Source organism: Pithys albifrons, chromosome Z (assembly GCF_047495875.1).
Source record: "Pithys albifrons albifrons isolate INPA30051 chromosome Z, PitAlb_v1, whole genome shotgun sequence".
In the NCBI taxonomy this organism is placed as follows: domain Eukaryota; kingdom Metazoa; phylum Chordata; class Aves; order Passeriformes; family Thamnophilidae; genus Pithys; species Pithys albifrons.
The window spans coordinates 60897196-60909262 of NC_092497.1; the positions used below are offsets into that span (position 1 = coordinate 60897196).

At 43.1% G+C, this 12067-nt stretch overlaps 1 long non-coding RNA gene and 1 other non-coding gene across 2 annotated transcripts; both read left to right on the forward strand.

The window, feature by feature from the left end:
* Positions 1 to 4865: 4865 nt before the first annotated feature.
* On the forward strand, positions 4866 to 9313 carry LOC139684293 (uncharacterized). The gene is made up of 4 exons (XR_011699900.1): positions 4866 to 4955; positions 5040 to 5128; positions 5857 to 5998; positions 8105 to 9313. It is a non-coding gene; the product is annotated as an uncharacterized lncRNA (long non-coding RNA).
* On the forward strand, positions 5257 to 5389 carry LOC139685141 (small nucleolar RNA SNORA13). Its single transcript, XR_011700048.1, has one exon. It is a non-coding gene; the product is annotated as a small nucleolar RNA SNORA13 (small nucleolar RNA).
* Positions 9314 to 12067: the final 2754 nt, after the last annotated feature.

Below are 12067 nucleotides of genomic sequence, written 5' to 3' on the forward strand. Positions count from 1 at the left end.
ACAAATATTTACCTTTTCTTGACTGCTCAGGCTGTATTTACCTATTTTTGTTTATTTTACTTTCCTCTTTTGCACATTTTCGTGTGCCTGAAGCCAAATCACTTATGTTTAAGGAGTCCTGACCATTTCGGTGACCTGTTTTGTGACATGCTGCCTCAAATACCGGCACTGACAAAACTTGCGGAGCATTTAATTGATGTTCGGAACAGAAACAAGAGGCCACAAGCCAGGAAGGGCAGGAATTGGTTTTCTTGCTGAAGAAAGCACAACAGGGAATTTTAGCCTTACCAGTGAGTGTTGGAATTCGCTCAGGAAAACTAAGGACACACCCAGAGACAGTGGAACAAAACAAGATGTTTATTAGAGATCCAAATTTTGACTGCTTGTTAGCGTTCCCAGAAAAGCAATGACTACTGGAAAGGATGAGGAGCCAGAACTGTTTCTACTACACCATCCTTGCAGAGTGAGACTAAATATTGAACCTAAGTCTCCCTTGCATGTGGTGGTAAATTCATAAAAAACTAAGTTGATTTGACACTGTATTTCTCAGGGAGTGGTGGGAAGGGGGAACCCTTTTCTAAGGATATCAGTTGCCAGTTGTTGAACCAAACTTTGAAAATGGAAAATAAGAACTAATTAAGAGATTACTACTGATGTGCTGTACTTTAGAACTAAAGCCAATGCCATCAAAAGCCTAAATAGGCTCTTTCAGTACTAATTTCTCATTCTCAGGTCTGAAAAAATACTCCAGTGATAAGAAAAGGCCTGTTACGCATGCTCAGGAAGTGCTCAACAATATTTTAACAGAAAGGGGAAATCTCGGTTTAGGTAGCTGGTAATACCAATTCAGTGGTTCCAAGTAGCTTACTGGAGCCAGGAAACACAAATCCTGTCCACACGTACTTAGAGATACAGGTACCTTGCTGCTGGAAGATTGCAGTGCCACTTGCAAGGTGGTTTTATGGATTTAAAAGAAAATTATGGAGAAGTATGTATATATCAGTTAGTCAGACATTGCCACTGCTCCCTCCCATGATTTATCGATTTGAGAAACACTTACCACTTTGGGCTTGCCAGATGACGATTTTTCAGAAAACCTTCAAAAACTCAATATTCTTAACTCTTTGGCAAATTTGGCTGAAACCAACTTAAAAAATATCGCCAACTGACACAAAGCAAAACAATTTCTGTGATTAGATCATTGATTACGTGTTTAGGAAACCAAACAGGAAAAAAACAGTCTCACCATTAACGTCAAAGTCAAAGGCTGAGTGCCTCCCATCTTTCACTAAGTAGGTACGCTTTTAGGTCTTAATCACTGCAGGGCTAAATTGACAGACCTGGGGGGACTGATTGACAGGAAGCTCAACATGAGCCAACAGTGTGGCCAAGAAAGCCAATGGGATCCTGGCCTGGATCAAAACTAGGATGGCCAGCAGGCCCAGGGCAGTGACCCTTCCCTGTACTCTGTGTTGGGGAGGCCACACCTTGAGTACTGTGTTCAGTTCTGGGCCCCTCAGTTCAGGAGAGAGATTGAGAGGCTGGAGTGGAGCCAGAGAAGAGCAACGAGGCTGGAGAAGGGACTGGAGCACAAGTGCTGTGGGGAGAGGCTGAGGGAGCTGGGCCTGTTCAGCCTGGAGAAGAGGAGGCTCAGAGGTGACCTCAGCACTGTCTAGAACTACCTGAAGGGAAGTTCTGGCCAGGTGGGGGTTGGTCTCTTCTCCCAGGCACTCAGCAATAGGACAAGGGGGCACAGGCTCAAGCTCTGCCAGGGGAAATTTAAGTTGGAGATCAGGAAAAAATTCTTTGCAGAGAGAGTGCTCAGGCATTGGAATGGGCTGCCCAGAGAGGGGGTGGATTTCCCATCCCTGGAGGTTTTTAAACTGAGATTGGCCATGGCACTGAGTGCCATGATCTGATAAAGGGACTGGAATTGGATCAAGGGTTGGACTTGATGATCTTGGAGGTCTTTTCCCACCCAATTGATTCCATGATTCTGTCCAATAAATAATCTGAAAACAGACAGCAATGTCCTGACCTGTCTAAACACGACTTCAGGAGCACCTTCTGCTAGAGCTCTCAGATATTTAAATGAGGCAGTAAGGTATCTGTTTCCAGCTCAAGAGGGTGTTTTTATCCACTAGATAACTAAGAATTGTTGTTAGTTATGCCTTCAATTTAGCATGTCCTGGTTTCATGAGGACAACTATAACAAATAAAATGATCACTGATTCAGAGATGAGGAATTCAGAATCACTGTGATCATCTAGAACAGAGGCCACATGAAGTCATTCCTTTTTGAATTATGTTACCACTTTCAGAAAAATTCTAATCCTGACTGGGATTAATCAATCAAATTGAAACAGAAAATAAATCCAGCAATGTAGTATCATCTCCTGTCCTTTCAAAAGCATTCCAGTGATTATTTTTACCATCTTACAAGTTGTTCAGTAGGGAGAGAACCATGGGATGTGTGACCAGTGTCCCTAATCCATGCTTGCCATATGAAAAGCCCTTTGATCACAGTTTTCTTGTTGTATCTGATTGTTCCAGCAAGTTTGCAGGTGATGCCAAGGTGAAAGGCTTGAGGGAAGTGATTATATTCAGAGAAGCCTTGACAGGATTGAGTGTTTTAGGAGAGCCTTCTCAACTTTAACAAGGGCAAGTCCAAGGTTCTGCACCCAGGTACAGGCAATCCTCAGTATCAGCAGAGACTGGGGAATGATGGATTCAGGGCAGCCCTATGGAGAAGGACTCGGGGATCCTGGTGAGTGAAAAAATTGCAGGCCCAAAAAAGCCAATCATGTCCTTGGCTGCATCCAAAGCATTGTGGGCAGCAGGTTGAGAGAGGGGATTCTGTCCCTCCACTCTGCTCTGGTGAGACCCACCTAGAGTGCTGCATCCAGCTCTGAGGTCCCCAGCACAGAAAAGACAAGGATCTGGTGGAGAGAGTCCAGTGGAGGGCAGTGAAAACAGTCAGAGGTCTGGAACACCTCTGCAGTGAAGAAAGGCTGAGACTTGGGGTTGTTCAGTCTGGAAAAGAGAAGGCTCCAGGGAGTCTTTATAGCAGCCTTTCAGACACAGAGAGGCTTTTTATCAGGGCATGTAGTGACAGAACGTGATAAGGTTTTGAAACTAAAAGAGGAAATATTTAGACAGGACTTAATCGAGAAATTCTTTATGCTCAGGGTAGTGAGACCCCGAATCATGCTGCCCAGAAAAGCTGTGGATGCTCCATTATTGGAAGTGTTCAAAACAGCTGGGATTGACTTTATGAAATCTGACCTAATGAAAGTTGCCCATGCCCAGGGTCTGGACTAGCAGGTCCCTTCCAAACATTTTCTAGCTGTGATTCAGTAACAGCTTTTGGGAACACTTGAAATGACCGTATTTTTCATATAGTCAGCTAGTGTTTTATAGGTAGAATGATTTCTTATGTAGCTGTTCAAGTCCTCCTGTGTCCCCAGGCACAAACAATAAATGTCACAAACATCTAAAGTTTTTTCTTCACTGTAACATTCACTTACATAATCAAAGTGAATGTTACAGAATCAAAACCTGGACTAACTATATTTGACTTAAACTCCTGACCAGGCAGCTGTCCCTGAGCTGCAAATCAACACTTGATTGTATCAGCAACACAGAGTAACAGATCTCCACTGATTTACTGGGTTCACTGCCAGCAACAACCTCAGCTGTGTCCTCCGCAAGATCTACTTACTTGTGTATTATATCACTTTACTCAAAGTGCTGACCTTTATGCATAAGTTTGGCTTGAGGAAATGCCTCAGACAATCTTCTTCATGTAGGAAACAGGAAGTCAAAGCTATTGAAGGTCAATCTGCTTAAAATTAATGTTGACATTAGTTTTGCCCAAAGTAGAGCACTAATAAACTCTGTTTTAGAGACATGTCTAAGCATAAAGAACAAAAACTAATTACTGTAAAGCAAACTAATGCTGCACTGTCAAAGTATGTGGCTTCTCTAGGAGTTTTAAGTGGCAAAATTTGCTTGCCCCTTAACTTTCTCTCATATTTGTCTTTTCCCCTCTCTATCGAGGCCGCTAATGAATCATTCTCTCCACTTGCACATTTGTTACAGCTTTTCTACAGTAATTACACGAACCCGCCTATCTAATACATATTCTCCGCCCACCTAATGCGTATTTATTCGTGTGATGGGATCTTACGCAATTCTTAAAGCAAAAAGTTTTGCGGGGGGGGGGGTGTTGCCGGGTTTTGTATTGAGCAATTTTATTTAGAAGTTATCTAACAAACAGCGAGAAAATCCAGCCTAGGGACAGACGACGTGTGAGGCGACACGACCTGATGAGGATGTTTTGCGGTGCGGTCACCTCACCACGATGTGACCCCCACAGGGGCACTCGGAACACCGAGAACTTCCACAAGGGCACAGGGAACACGGGGAACTTCCCCTCAGCAGCCCCTTACGGACGAGGGAACAGGGAATACCGGGAACTTCCACACAAGAAAAGGGAGCGCCGCGACTACGGCGAACCGTCCCGCTCTCACCGCGGCCGGGGGCAGCACTGCGCATGCGCACGCGCCGAGGTTGCGGGACACCCTCCCCTCTCCGTGGGGCGCCTCCATCGCCGCGTTCTCGCGGGTGTCTCCGGCCGGTGCTGCCTCGCGGCTCAGAGCCTTTCCCTGGCAGATTCGCCGGTCAGAATTTCCCCCTGCTTGGATTAGCTCGCTGTAGCCTTTCGTCTGCGGCAGACTCAGTGTGCGGCCTCTAAGGTGCGGGATCAGACTGCATCGCACGGCGTCCTCTCCCTCCCTTTAGGGAGTAATGGTTCAGCCCCCCGAGGCACGGCGGGAGCGGCGGGGCCGACTCTCAGTCTCGCGGCGGGAGCAGAGGGAGCTGGAGCAGCGGTGGAAATCAATCTGCAACCTTCGACTATGGCCGTGGGATTGCAAACCGGGCAATTATTTCAAGTATGTCTTGTTAGACCCCTCGTACTGTTCGTGTATCTCTGTCGCCCTTCCCAGTAATGTGTGCTCTCCCTCTTGTTTTTCCAGATGACACCAGTGGAAGTCTGTCGAGGGCCTGAGGAAGCACCAACGTGACCAAAATATATCCCAAGAGCACGGTGTGCTTAGCTTTTACTGTTAAGTGTCTGCTCTTTATAAAATGTTATTTGTGAATTTTTAAGCATTTTGCAATTAATTAATTGTTCTTTTTCATGTGCTACAAATTTCTTTTTGAAGAGGTGATCAGTTCTAATGCTTACATTTTGGCCTTTGTGTTGCCCATTCATTCCTGCCCAGAGTGAATGTGGTGTCAAAAAAGGCAAACAGGAATTCTTGCTCAAACTGATTTAAGAAGCTGGTTATTTACCTTTCTTCTCCCAGTTTTTGCAAGGACAAAAGAAAAATGTAAAAAAAGTAACCACTGACCTATAAAAACTCTATGGTTGAGTAGCTACGTAGTAGATTTTATAGTTCAGTCTTTTAAAATGGAGAATTCGATAGTTATTTAAAGAGGAAAAACTAAAATTGTAATGGCTACTTTTAGCATTGTTTAGCTGTCCTGTCTATCATGAGTTCTTACCTCTACAAGTAATTAGTACAAAACTTTCTAGACTCCTGCAGTGGCCTCTAGTTCCTGTTGTAAAAAGATACCTACAGCTAAAGAATACTCAGCTACAGAGAAGATGAAATTCTTTAATGATGAAAAAATGTGTTTTGCTTTTGTGGATTTTTGGGTTTGTTATTTATGTCTAGCATAAGAACAGCATAAAGAGATTTAACCCTGATGCACTTGTGAAGTGTAAAGTATCCTTTAATATTGCCAGATTCCTGCCAGAATCTTTAAAGTTGTGAATGCTTCTCACAGAGTTCTGGTGTGCTTTGCTGGAAGTTCAAGAGCTCCTGGAGATTGTGCTGTGTGATGAAAGCCTCTGAGCATGAGAAGGACATGTAGGAAAAAGCTGCAAAGTGCTGATTGCACTGAGCTGTCCTGCAATTTGCCTCCTAGGGTAAGTAACAATATCTTGTGCAACTCTCTTCTTCAGCCTGCTTTTACAATGAAGCCAGGTCCTGCCCTTTGGCCACACCAACCCCCTGCAGCGCTCCAGGCTGGGCACAGAGTGGCTGGAGAGCAGCCAGGCAGAAAGGGACCTGGGGGTACTAATTGACAGGAAGCTCAACATGAGCCAACAGTGTGCCCAGGTGGCCAAGAAGGCCAATGTGATCCAGGCCTGGATCATAAATAGCGTGGCCAGCAGGACCAGGGAAGTGATCCTTCCCCTGTACTCTGTGTTGGGGAGGCCACACCTTGAGTACTGTGTTCAGTTCTGGGCCCCTCAGTTCAGAAAGGATATTGAGGTGCTGGAGCGAGTCCAGAGAAGAGCAACAAGGCTGGTGAAGGGACTGGAGCACAAGCCCTGTGGGGAGAGGCTGAGGGAGCTGGGGGTGTTTAGCTTGGAGAAGAGGAGGCTCAGAGGTGACCTCAGCACTGTCTAGAACTACCTGAAGGGAAGTTCTGGCCAGGTGGGGGCTGGTCTCTTCTCCCAGGCACTCAGCAATAGGACAAGGGGGCACGGGCTCAAGCTCTGCCAGGGGAAATTTAAGTTGGATATCAGAAAAAAATTCTTTGCAGAGAGAGTGCTCAGGCATTGGAATGGGCTGCCCAGAGAGGGGGTGGATTCACCATCCCTGGAGATTTTTAAACTGAGATTGGCCGATCTGGTAAATGGACTGGAGTTGGACCAAGGGTTGGACTTGATGATCTCGGAGGTCTTTTCCAACCCAATTGATTCTATGATTCTATGATTCTGTTGAAAAAGAAGTTTGTCAGAGTGCCTTTTCAGAAGAAATCAGAATCGAAACAGTGAGAGTGAGATCAGCGTCATGGCTATGCTCTCATCAACAAAAGTGGAAACCTTAAAGTCAGAGGTTTAGTGTGAGTGGCTTATTAAAGCAATATGTGGCTGCCAGTGTGTCCAAGAGAAGCCTGTGCTTTTTCATGTGTGTTTTGGAGAGGTGGTACTGTGAAGCAGTTTAGAACACAAGGACTGATTAAAGTTAAAAGACTGGCAAAACAGGAAAACTTGGAATCTTACATGCAAATGATGTTTCACTGTAAAATCTTGTTAAAAACAGCACTATTGAAAAGTTGAGTCGTGCAAATCAGGGCAAAATGCAGTAGTACCAACATGGCATTAATAAAAATTGCATGCATTATAAAACATTTCTTCACTGCTGAGACTATGGTTTGTGTAACCTCCATACCCAAGTACACAGCAAGTCATCCAGCTCTTTGAAGCCAGGAACCTTGTGGTGAGTACTGGAAATGTGATGTGAGAATGATCCGGTACTACATCACTGGTTTTGGTGGGTTTTGTGGCGTTTTTTTTCAGGAAAAAACGTAACAGAAATCTTCAGGGAAGTAACGAAACTCCTTCAATGCTCTTGAAAATAGTGGCATTACAAAGTTTCATGCAATGAAATGTCAAAATTGACTTGAGCAACATTTAAAACACAGACATGCTTAATGCTTTACCACTGCTGCTGATAGCAAATGAACCTGTGAAGTCCATGCAGACCTTTAGCACCACAGACACTGGGAATTTTTTGCAAGGCTGAGGAGTAGGGTGGGCACTCTTTGTATGAGCCTTTTGGACACTGGGAAAAGAAATGTATGTGTAAGCCATTATTATTAATGTATCTAGTAACAGGGCTGCTGCTTGTTTTTCAACATAAAATTACAGAATCTTGCCTGTTAGTGTCTTAGTGTCCTCTCAAACTGCCATATAATACGTCGCAGTCATGTTGTGTGCGTGAGTAGTACAACAAAACATTCTGTTGAATCCCATCATCCACAAAGTGTTATTTTATTACTACCACCAGTTTGTAAACAGAATATGAAATCTTGCTTAGGTGGGTGAAGTGCTTCCATGGCAGGCAGGCTTTTTAAAAATTTGATTTGCACACTTCAGCTTTTTGCGTTTTTTGGCAAAGGGATGAGGGGGGAAACCTGACCCTTGTAATTTTGTATCAGTCTCATGGTTCTAGAGGATGTTACTGAAAACAGCTTTGCTACATGTGTCCAGTCTCACACTGTGTTTACTTTTTTTCCCTAGGAAGGATGGTTCAACCAGCCTGAGACCACTGGCTGGCTGTGCGACACTACTCCATAAGAAACAGAAACATTTTGAAAAGATGGACTATTAAGCCTCCATGTAGTGATACAAGGCACATTTAACTGTACTGGGGCAATGTCTGGTAATGTTTATGTAGACAAAAATTTAAAGATTTATGTTTCTGTCCCCAGAATTTCTGTCTTTCCCAAGCTGTAATAGCAGTTGTTTCTGTTTGATGGTTCTGACTTCCTCCAAGTTATTGTTGGGATACCAGTGCAACCTTTTGGACTAAACAAACCCTACGAGCTGCCAAGTGTTTGGGATGTGACCACTAAAACCGTGGTCTTCTACAGTACTCAGAGAGAGGGTTAGCTGGGATTTGTATTGTGGTGAGCAAAAGTAGAAATTTAAATGCAGCAAATCTGGGTTTAAAAATAGCAGGGAAGGTGTCTCTTTTACATGGAAAGCTGCAGCCTTTGTTTATTATCACCTTGATCGCTGTGTAATATGGTACTTCAATTAAACTTCAAGTAGAGTGAAATACTCTTTGAGATAACAACTGGAAGTGCTGCTTTTTTTAGGAAGACTTAACATCAATTTTATCAGAACAGCAAATGCTTAAGTGGTGTATCTTTCAATGTCTCATTTTTCAGTATTGAATGTAAGCACATTACTAAGTGTAAGTTCATTTTTGGTTTGTAAAGAGGAAAGGAGGTTTAGACAAGGGTAGTTAATTTTTAGTGATCCAGCATGTAATTATTGGATGCACTTGAAAGTTTATGGATTCTATTAGGGATTACATTCCCTGAAGATACCATCTGTTCAGGAGTTTTGCTCATGGGTCTTTGTTCTTGAAGTATAAGGCTGACAGAAATACCTTTTAAGACTTTTATAAAGAAAAACAACCCCCAAAACAACCTCTCAAGGGTAACAACTTGTGCCAGGTTTTGATGATGGCTATCTAAAATGTTAATTACCTTTCAAGAGGAAAAAAATGTAGAACCTTAAGCTTCAGTGTGTAATACAGGTTTCATGGTGGGATGAAAAATGAGAAAAAGTAAGTTAGAGGGAGAAATGGGTGGGTGTAAGGGTCACAGGTTGCTAAAATAGAAATTCTGGTGAACATGAATTGTGGTAACCATTAGGGCTGCCTTTTATTTTGTATGAGTGGTTAACTGGATTGTACCCTTGAATAAAACATTAACTACTTCTTTTTCTTCTTCCTATGTTTTACCTGAACAAAATGTCTGACCAACTGCTGGAGCTGGTAGTATTAAAAAGTATAAGGGAGGGCAGGTCCTGAGGTGGTTTAAGAGAGGAAGGGAACAAAGATCTGTGCACTAGGTTGGTGTTGTACCAACCTCTGTTTCTGTTACCTTCCTCTCTTGGAAGAGGGCTCTTTATACAGAAGCTGCTAATCAGAACTCTTTTGAGAGGTGTGCACAGAGAGAAAACTCCACATTCCTTGGTCTTTTAACTCACTGCACCTAAGATTAAGGCCAAATAAATGAAAAGTCTGCCAGTGGGTGGCCTGTAGGGGCACTCTTGAACATAAACTCCTTGCCCTTTTTACGCAGCAAAGGGGCTCAATTGTAAATTTAATGGTGTGAGTATATGAAGAACATGAAGTACATTCTGGTAGCCTTGCAGAGAAAATACATGCATGGTTGTGGCTGGTTTTGAGATATTAACATTGCAGCAAGTAAAGTGTATCATTTACATAGTGACCAGCTGGGAGAGTCGTGGTTTTTTTCACTATTCTACTGGGTCTGGTTGAGAGGGAGTTAATTTTCCTCACAGCAGCCCTTGCAGTGCTTTGTTCTGTATTGGTAGCCAGAAATGTGTTGATAACCAGTGCTTTGGCTACAGCATCAAGGCTGTCTTCAGCATTCCGTCTCTCACTCAGTAGGCTGGAAGTGGGCAAAATCTTGGGAGGGGAAAAGATCTTGGTCTGTACAACCAACCAAAGGAATATTCCAAACCACAACAATCTGCTCAGCAATAAAAGCAAAAGGATAAGGAAGGTGGGGTAGTGTTAATTTTTATGATGTTTGTATTCTGGAGCAATCTACTCTGTGTTCTGAAGCCCCGATTCCCAGGAGATGGGTGGATGTCATGTGCTGATGGGAAATAGGAAGTAAATCTTTTGGGTTTGTTTGTTGGATTTTTATTTCATAGAATCATAGAATGGATTGGGCTGGAAAAGACCTCCGAGATCATCAAGTCCAACCCTTGGTCCAACTCCAGTCCCTTTACCAGATCATGGCACTCAGTGCCACGGCCAATCTCAGTTTAAAAACCTCCAGGATGGGGAATCCAGCACCTCTCTGGGCAGGCCATTCCAATGGGTTTGTTTGGGGTTTTTTCTTTTTTTTTTCCCCTCTTTACTTTTGCTTTACTACTGCTTTTGTCTTGACCCACAAGGTTTTCTTAATATCTGCTTGTCTCTCCCCTCCCCCATCTTCCTAAGGAGTGGCAGTGATGGAGCAGCTTGGTGGGCACCTGGTGTCCAGCCAAGGCCAACTACCACAACTCTTATTCAGGAGACAAATACAGAGAAAACAGGCACCTTAAGAAGAGAGTTGTCTGTGTGTTTGGTTTGACAGCTTCCATGGTCTGCTGTTGCTTCTCTGGTGATTTTAAGGTAAGAAAGGAAACTGTAGCATGGATACACACTGGAAATAAACACAAAACTTGGGCTGACAACTTCAAGCTATGATGAAAAATACTTAATCTGGACAAGCTGTATCCTCAAGTGGATTTTAATTGGTACCACACCTGTTTTTACCAGATGGTGATGTCAAATGAATCTGTGTTTCTGAAGGCTTTGTGCCTTTGTGTAATGTAAATAAGACACACAGGCAACCATGGAATGCCCTAAAAATTCAAGTTTTACTTGACTTTTAAATAACCTGGACACAAGTATTGACACAGCCATCTATCAAACTCGGTTTAAAGTAAAACACACAGTTGCTTCATGAATACTTATCGTACATAGAACATATGCATCACATTGATATGTTTATGTATGTTGTTTTCAAACACCTTTCGAGGGAGTTTCAAATTAAACAGACCTTCCCAAAAGAAAACATGGTATTTATTCAGTTCAGTATTAACCTGTATAGAGCTAATGGATTTGGCAGCTTTAAATGGTAGTGGCTTCCTTTTTTTTCCAACCACATCTTTGATATAATGAGCTTGATTAGAATGCAAGTTGCAAACGATACTGGTAAAGAGGTGCAGTGTAGAAAACAACAGGTCAAGGCAAGCTCCTTCTGAAAGAAACCAGCTAACTAAGCAAAGGAACCAATATGGGATATACAGAAATGCTTTTGTGGTGTGACTAGTAAGCCCTTTTTATTCTATAAAATATGTGTTTCATAAAAGGTGTATCTACGTTATAGTTGTTGCTAATTAGTAGGTGAGCGAATTCTATAACTTACCAATGCTTAGCACTTACAGAGGTAAATGCAGAGGCACAAAGTTAAAATTGTTGGCCTGAGAAAAATTAAGCAGAATTAGGATGAGTATGTCTCAAATATCAGTCCTTTGTCCAAGTGAGGAGAGGTCTGTGTGGCATCCAACCCCAGGGTACGCTTTGTCTGACTCATTAGAAGGTACCACCATTTTGGACTGGCATCCAAACTCCAGATCTAAAAGTACAACTTCCTCTAGGCACTGAAAGCCCCAAGAGAGCTGGGGAAGGGTAGCAACAGTGGAAAGGGCAAGGTGTAGCTCAGAGCTGTAAGAAGCCAGTCACTTAAACATATAGGGCTGGTTTAGATCTACAAAGCATAGCTATGACACAGTAAGTGCTTTTAGTGATCGATCACTTGTAGGTGTCTCTCACAAAATAAAAAGATCACAAGAAAAGGTGCCTTTCCTCAAATGACTGAGGAGAAGAAGCTTGAAGGGAAGGGAGGCTCACACATATGGAAGAAATTTCCTTTTCTCTACTATTAG